The sequence below is a fragment of the Chrysemys picta genome, unplaced genomic scaffold, assembly GCF_011386835.1.
Source record: "Chrysemys picta bellii isolate R12L10 unplaced genomic scaffold, ASM1138683v2 scaf73, whole genome shotgun sequence".
Classification (NCBI taxonomy): Eukaryota; Metazoa; Chordata; order Testudines; family Emydidae; genus Chrysemys; species Chrysemys picta.
The window spans coordinates 47,986-54,840 of record NW_027052780.1 but is presented as its reverse complement, the minus strand read 5'-3'; positions in this window follow the sequence as shown (position 1 = coordinate 54,840).

Genomic DNA, 6,855 nt, shown 5'->3' with positions numbered 1-6,855 from the left:
ACCTGGCGCAAGTGCCGGATGATGCGGAGCTGGTGCATCACTTTGGCCGTGACGTCCTCCTGCTGCAAGGGAACGAGAACCTGTCAGAGACTCAAAGGTCCCGAGGAATCAGGGGGAATTAAGGGCACCTGGAACCAGCAGTATTTCCACCCACCACCTGCCCACCGCTGAGGGATGAATTCACCTCCTGAACCCCAGAATGGAGTCTTCTTGTCCTTTCTAGTATCCTCCAGTGCCAACCCCCCTCCTTGTAGGATTAGCTCCTGCTACCTCCCCCTCAGTGTTCTTCACAGCTGTTCCACCTCCAAACCAAACCTCAAGTTATCAGAACCCTCTTCTGCACCCCCAACCAGGTTGGGCATCGAGGCGGCTCTAGCGGGGGGGCAGGAGGGATTCTGCCAGAAGTGAAGTGGGTTGAGGGGAGGTTGAGATCTTGCCCCAAGTCATCCCAGACACTAATGCTAAGCCACAGGATGGCAGCATCTAGTGTCAGTGGAGTCCAAGCACTATTTCAACCATACAGTTTTGGATGAACTCCCCACAAGGGGAGGTGAAGAGCACCCCCAGCAACACACACACAAACACACACACACACACACCACTCCTGGTGGTGAAAGGGGAACAGGAGAAAGGACAAAAGAAGTAAGAGATGAAGAGAAAGGAAGGAGGGATGGAGGAAAAGGTAAAACGAAAAGGACAAACCCTAATGTCCCCAGTGATTCTATGGGACAAAATCCCAGGGAGGGAATAAAATTCTGCCATCTTAAACTACTGTTTTCCATGCCTAGAATTCAGCTGGCACCAGATGGATCAGACTGAGCAGGTTCCAAAACCTCTTGGAGGCTCTTACCTTCTAAATAGGGACGTCTGTTTTCTAGTAAAATCCGTCAAAAGGAAAGGAGAAAACTCGAAAAAGGCTCCTGCTCACACTCACATACGTCAACCCTAACACTCTCTCAGTCCTCAAAGAGAGACCTCGAGAAGGAGACTTGCTGAAGCAAAGCCACAGGGGTCTCTGAGGTTTCCCTGGCCCTGTGCTCCTGTCCTGCCAGGCTGATGTCAGCATCTCTCTCGGAGGTCACCACCTCCCTAACACCTTTGACCAATAGGCTGACGTCCTGCAAAAGGCCTTTGTGATATCACTGCCACACCCACCCTTCCCCGGAAGTGCTAATGTCCTGTTGCTGGGCTGACACTTTGAAGGTTTCAGCTACTCTCTGTGGATCACCCCACTCAATGCCTGTTCATTCTAGGAAGCAAGCCGGCTAGACGGTAAAACATCAGAGGCTGCTCCCAATGCTACACTCAGTGTTTCCAAAATTAGGGGACTTTATGGCCAGAAGAGACCTTTAGAGCATCTCATCTAACCCCTTGCATACCATAGGCTTGCTGTATAGTACAATAGTTACTTTTTGGGCACACACATTGCAGAAAGGCATCTAGTCTTCCTTCAATGACATTAAGAGATGGAGAATCCACCACTTTCCCTTTTAGTGAGGGCCAGGGGGCTCCATTTCCCCTTCCACTAGCTCCCCATTTACAGTGAACCAGAGCAGTACCTGCAGCAGGGAGCGGGAGTTGCTGATGGCCTCAGAGGCACAGCCCCTGCAGTGTCTCAGGAATATGGCGCAAGTACCGGATGATGCGGAGCTGGTGCATCACTTTTGGCCGTGACGTCCTCCTGCTGCAAGGGAATGAGAACCTGTCAGAGACTCAAACGCCCCGAGAAATCAGCGGGAATTAAGGGCACCTGGAACCAGCACTACTTCCACCCATCACCTGCCCACCACTGAGGGATAAATTCACCTCCTGAACCCCAGAATGGAGTCTTCTTGTCCTTTCTAGTAACCTCCAGTGCCAACCCCCCTCCTTGAAGGATGAGCTCCTGCTATCTCCCCCTCAGTGCCCTTGACAGCTGTTCCACCTCCAAACCACAGCTCAAGTTATTAGTACCTTTGGACACAGACTGGCTAACCTAGTGAGGAGGGCTTTAAACTAGGTTCGACGGGGACAGGTGAGCAAAGCCCACAGGTAAGTGGGGAACATGGAGACCGGGGAGATGGGTCAAAAACGAGAGGGAGTGTGGGCTATATTGTCAGAGGGAAAGGAGGGTCAGGACAAAACTGGGAGGAAAGATCAAACCAGTATCTTAGATGTCTCTATACAAATGCGAGAAGTATGGGGAATAAGCAGGAAGAACTGGAAGTGCTAATAAATAAATACAACTATGACATTGTTGGCATCACTGAAACTTGGTGGGATAATACACATGATTGGAATGTTGGTGTGGATGGGTACAGCTTGCTCAGGAAGGATAGACAGGGGAAAAAGGGAGGAGGTGTTGCCTTGTATATTAAAAATGTACACACTTGGACTGAGGTAGAGATGGACATAGGAGACGGAAGTGTTGAGAGTCTCTGGGTTAGGCTAAAAGGGGTAAAAAACAAGGGAGATGTCATGCTAGGAGTCTACTACAGGCCACCTAACCAGGTGGAAGAGGTGGATGAGGCTTTTTTTAAGCAACTAACAAAATCATCCAAAGCCCAAGATTTGGTGGTGATGGGGGACTTCAACTATCCGGCTATATGTTGGGAAAATAACACAGCGGGGCACAGACTATCCAACAAATTCCTGGACTGCATTGGAGACAACTTTTTATTTCAGAAGGTTGAAAAAGCTACTGGGGGGAAGCTGTTCTAGACTTGATTTTAACAAATAGGGAGGAACTCGTTGAGAATTTGAAAGTAGAAGGCAGCCTGGGTGAAAGTGATCATGAAATCATAGAGTTTGCAATTCTAAGGAAGGGTAGAAGGGAGAACAGCAAAATAGAGACAATGGATTTCAGGAAGGCAGATTTTGGTAAGCTCAGAGAGCTGATAGGTAAGGTCCCATGGGAATCAAGACTGAGGGGAAAAACAACTGAGGAGAGTTGGCAGTTTTTCAAAGGGACACTATTAAGGGCCCAAAAGCAAGCTATTCCGCTGGTTAGGAAAGATAGAAAATGTGGCAAAAGACCACCTTGGCTTAACCATGAGATCTTGCATGATCTAAAAAATAAAAAGGAGTCATATCAAAAATGGAAACTGGGACAGATTACAAAGGATGAATATAGGCAAACAACACAGGAATGCAGGGGCAAGATTAGAAAGGCAAAGGCACAAAATGAGCTCAAACTAGCTACGGGAATAAAGGGAAACAAGAAGACTTTTTATCAATACATTAGAAGCAAGAGGAAGACCAAAGACAGGGTAGGCCCACTGCTTAGTGAAGAGGGAGAAACAGTAACAGGAAACTTGGAAATGGCGGAGATGCTTAATGACTTCTTTGTTTCGGTCTTCACCGAGAAGTCTGAAGGAATGCCTAACATAGTGAATGCTAATGGGAAGGGGGTAGGTTTAGCAAAAAAAAAAAAAAAAAGGACAAGTTAAAAATCACTTAGAAAAGTTAGATGCCTGCAAGTCACCCGGGCCTGATGAAATGCATCCTAGAATACTCAAGGAGCTAATAGAGGAGGTATCTGAGCCTCTAGCTATTATCTTTGGAAAATCATGGGAGACGGGAGAGATTCCAGAAGACTGGAAAAGGGCAAATATAGTGCCCATCTATAAAAAGGGAAATAAAAACAACCCAGGAAACTACAGACCCCAGTGAGTTTAACTTCTGTGCCAGGGAAGATAATGGAGCAAGTAATTAAGGAAATCATCTGCAAACACTTGGAATGTGGTAAGGTGATAGGGAACAGCCAGCATGGATTTGTGAAGAACAAATCATGTCAAACCAATCTGATAGCTTTCTTTGATAGGATAACGAGCCTTGTGGATAAGGGTGAGGCTGTGGATGTGGTATACCTAGACTTTAGTAAGGCATTTGATACGGTCTCGCATGATATTCTTATTGATAAACTAGGCAAATACAATTTAGATGGGGCTACTATAAGGTGGGTGCATAACTGGCTGGATAACCGTACTCAGAGAGTTGTTATTAATAGTTCCCAATCCTGCTGGAAAGCCATAACGAGTGGGGTATCGCAGGGGTCTGTTTTGGGACCGGCGCTGTTCAATATCTTCATCAACGACTTAGATATTGGCATAGAAAGTACGCTTATTAAGTTTGCGGATGATACCAAACTGGGAGGGATTGCAACTGCTTTGGAGGACAGGGTCATAATTCAAAATGATCTGGACAAATTGGAGAAATGGTCTGAGTTAAACAGGATGAAGTTTAACAAAGACAAATGCAAAGTGCTCCACTTAGGAAGGAACAATCAGTTTCACACATACAGAATGGGAAGAGACTGTCTAGGAAGGAGTACGGCAGAAAGGGATCTAGGGGTTATAGTGGACCACAAGCTAAATATGAGTCAACAGTGTGATGCTCTTGCAAAAAAAGCAAACCTGATTCTGGGATGTATTAACAGGTGTGTTGTGAGCAAGACACGAGAAGTCATTCTTCTGCTCTACTCTGCTCTGGTTAGGCCTCAGCTGGAGTATTGTGTCCAGTTCTGGGCACCGCATTTTAAAAAAGATGTGGAGAAATTGGAAAGGGTCCAGAGAAGAGCAACAAGAATTATTAAAGGTCTTGAGAACATGACCTATGAAGGAAGGCTGAAAGAATTGGCTTTGTTTAGTTTGGAAAAGAGAAGACTGAGAGGAGACATGATAGCAGTTTTCAGGTATTTAAAAGGGTGTCATAAGGAGGAGGGAGAAAACTTGTTCACCTTAGCCTCTAAGGATAGAACCAGAAGCAATGGGTTTAAAGTGCAGCAAGGGAGGTCTAGGTTGGACATTAGGAAAAAGTTCCTAACTGTCAGGGTGGTTAAACACTGGAATAAATTGCCGAGGGAGGTTGTGGAATCTCCATCTCTTGAGATATTTAAGAGGAGGTTAGATAAATGTCTATCAGGGATGGTATTTGGTCTCATAGACTCATAGACTTTAAGGTCAGAAGGGACCATTATGATCATCTGGTCTGACCCCCTGCATGCTGCAGGCCACAAGACCCTTCCCTGGACTGTGCCGTTGAAGTCCCCAATCCTGTGTTTTAGTGACTTCAATCGGCAGGGACCCTACTGCTAGTGATCCCTGCCCCATGCTGCGGAGGAAGGCGAAAAACCTCCAGAGGCTCAGCCAATCTACCCTGGAGGAAAATTCCTTCCCGACCCCAAATATGGCGATCAGTAATACCCCGAGCATGTAGGCAAGAGTCTCTAGCCTGACCCTTGTTTGCCATTATGCTATTTACGTACCATTGCTTGGTTTTCCTCGGCTACTATGTTTTACCATTAAACCATTCCCTCCATAAACTTATCCAACTTAATCTTAAAACCAGACAGGTCCGTTGCCCCCACCGTTTCCCTCGGAAGGCCGTTCCAATATTTCACCCCTCTGACGGTCAGAAACCTTCGTCTGATTTCAAGCCTGAACTTCCCCACGGCCAGTTTATATCCATTGGTTCTCGTGTCCACATTAGTACTCAGCTGAAATAATTCCTCTCCCTCCCTTGTATTTATCCCTCTGATATATTTAAAGATAGCAATCATATCCCCCCTCAGCCTTCGTTTTGTCAGACTAAACAACCCGAGCTCCTCTAATCTCTTTTCATACGACAGGTTTTCCATTCCTCTGATCATCCTAGTCGCCCTTCTCTGCACCCGTTCCAATTTGAGTTCATCTTTTTTAAACATGGGAGACCAGAACTACACACAGTACTCCAAATGAGGTCTCACCAGCGCCGTATACAACGGAAGCAGGACCTCCTTATCCCTACTAGATATACCTCGCCTAATACATCCCAAGACCGCATTGGCTTTTTTCACAGCCACGTCACATTGTCGACTCATAGTCATCCTGCGCTCTACAAGGACCCCTAGGTCCTTCTCCTCTTCCGTTACTTCTAACCAATGCGTCCCCATCTTGTAACTAAAATTGTTATTAGTCATCCCCAAGTGCATCACCTTACACTTTTCACTATTAAATTTCATCTTATTTCTGACACTCCAATTCACAAGCTCATTCAAGTCTCCCTGCAGAATATCCCTATCCTCCTCCGAATTTGCAACTCCTCCCACCTTCGTATCATCCGCAAACTTTATCAGCCCACTCTTGCAATCGGTTCCGAGGTCAGTTATAAATAGATTAAATAAAATGGGTCCCAAAACCGAACCTTGAGGCACTCCACTAGTAACCTCCCTCCAACCCGACAGTTCACCCTTTAATACGACCCGCTGCATTCTCCCCATTAACCAATTCTTTATCCACCTCTGGATTTTCATATCGATCCCCATGTTTTCCAGTTTAACCAATAATTCCTCATGGGGTACAGTATCAAACGCTTTACTGAAATCCAGGTATATTAGGTCCACCGCATTTCCCTTATCTAATAAGTCCGTTACATGGTCCTGCCATGCGGGCAGGGGACTGGACTCGATGACCTCTCGAGGTCCCTTCCAGTCCTAGAATCTATGAACGTATGAAAAAAACACTGTTCTCCACCCCCACCCAGGTTGGCCAGGGAGGCGGCTCTAGCAGGGGGGGCAGGAGGGATTCTGGCAGCAGTGAAGTGGGTTGCGGGGAAGTTGAGATCTTGACCCAAGTCATCAAAGACACTAATGCTAAGCCACAGGATGGCAGCATCTAGTGTCAGTGGAGTCCAAACGCTATTTCAACCCCACAGTTTTCGATGAACTTCCCACAAGGAGAGGTGATGAGCACCCCCAGCAACACACACACACACACACACACACACACACACACACACACACACACACACACACACACCACTCCTTGTGGTGGGAGGGGAAGAGGAGAAAGGACAAAAGAAGTAAGAGATGAAGAGAAAGGAAGGAGGGATGGAGGA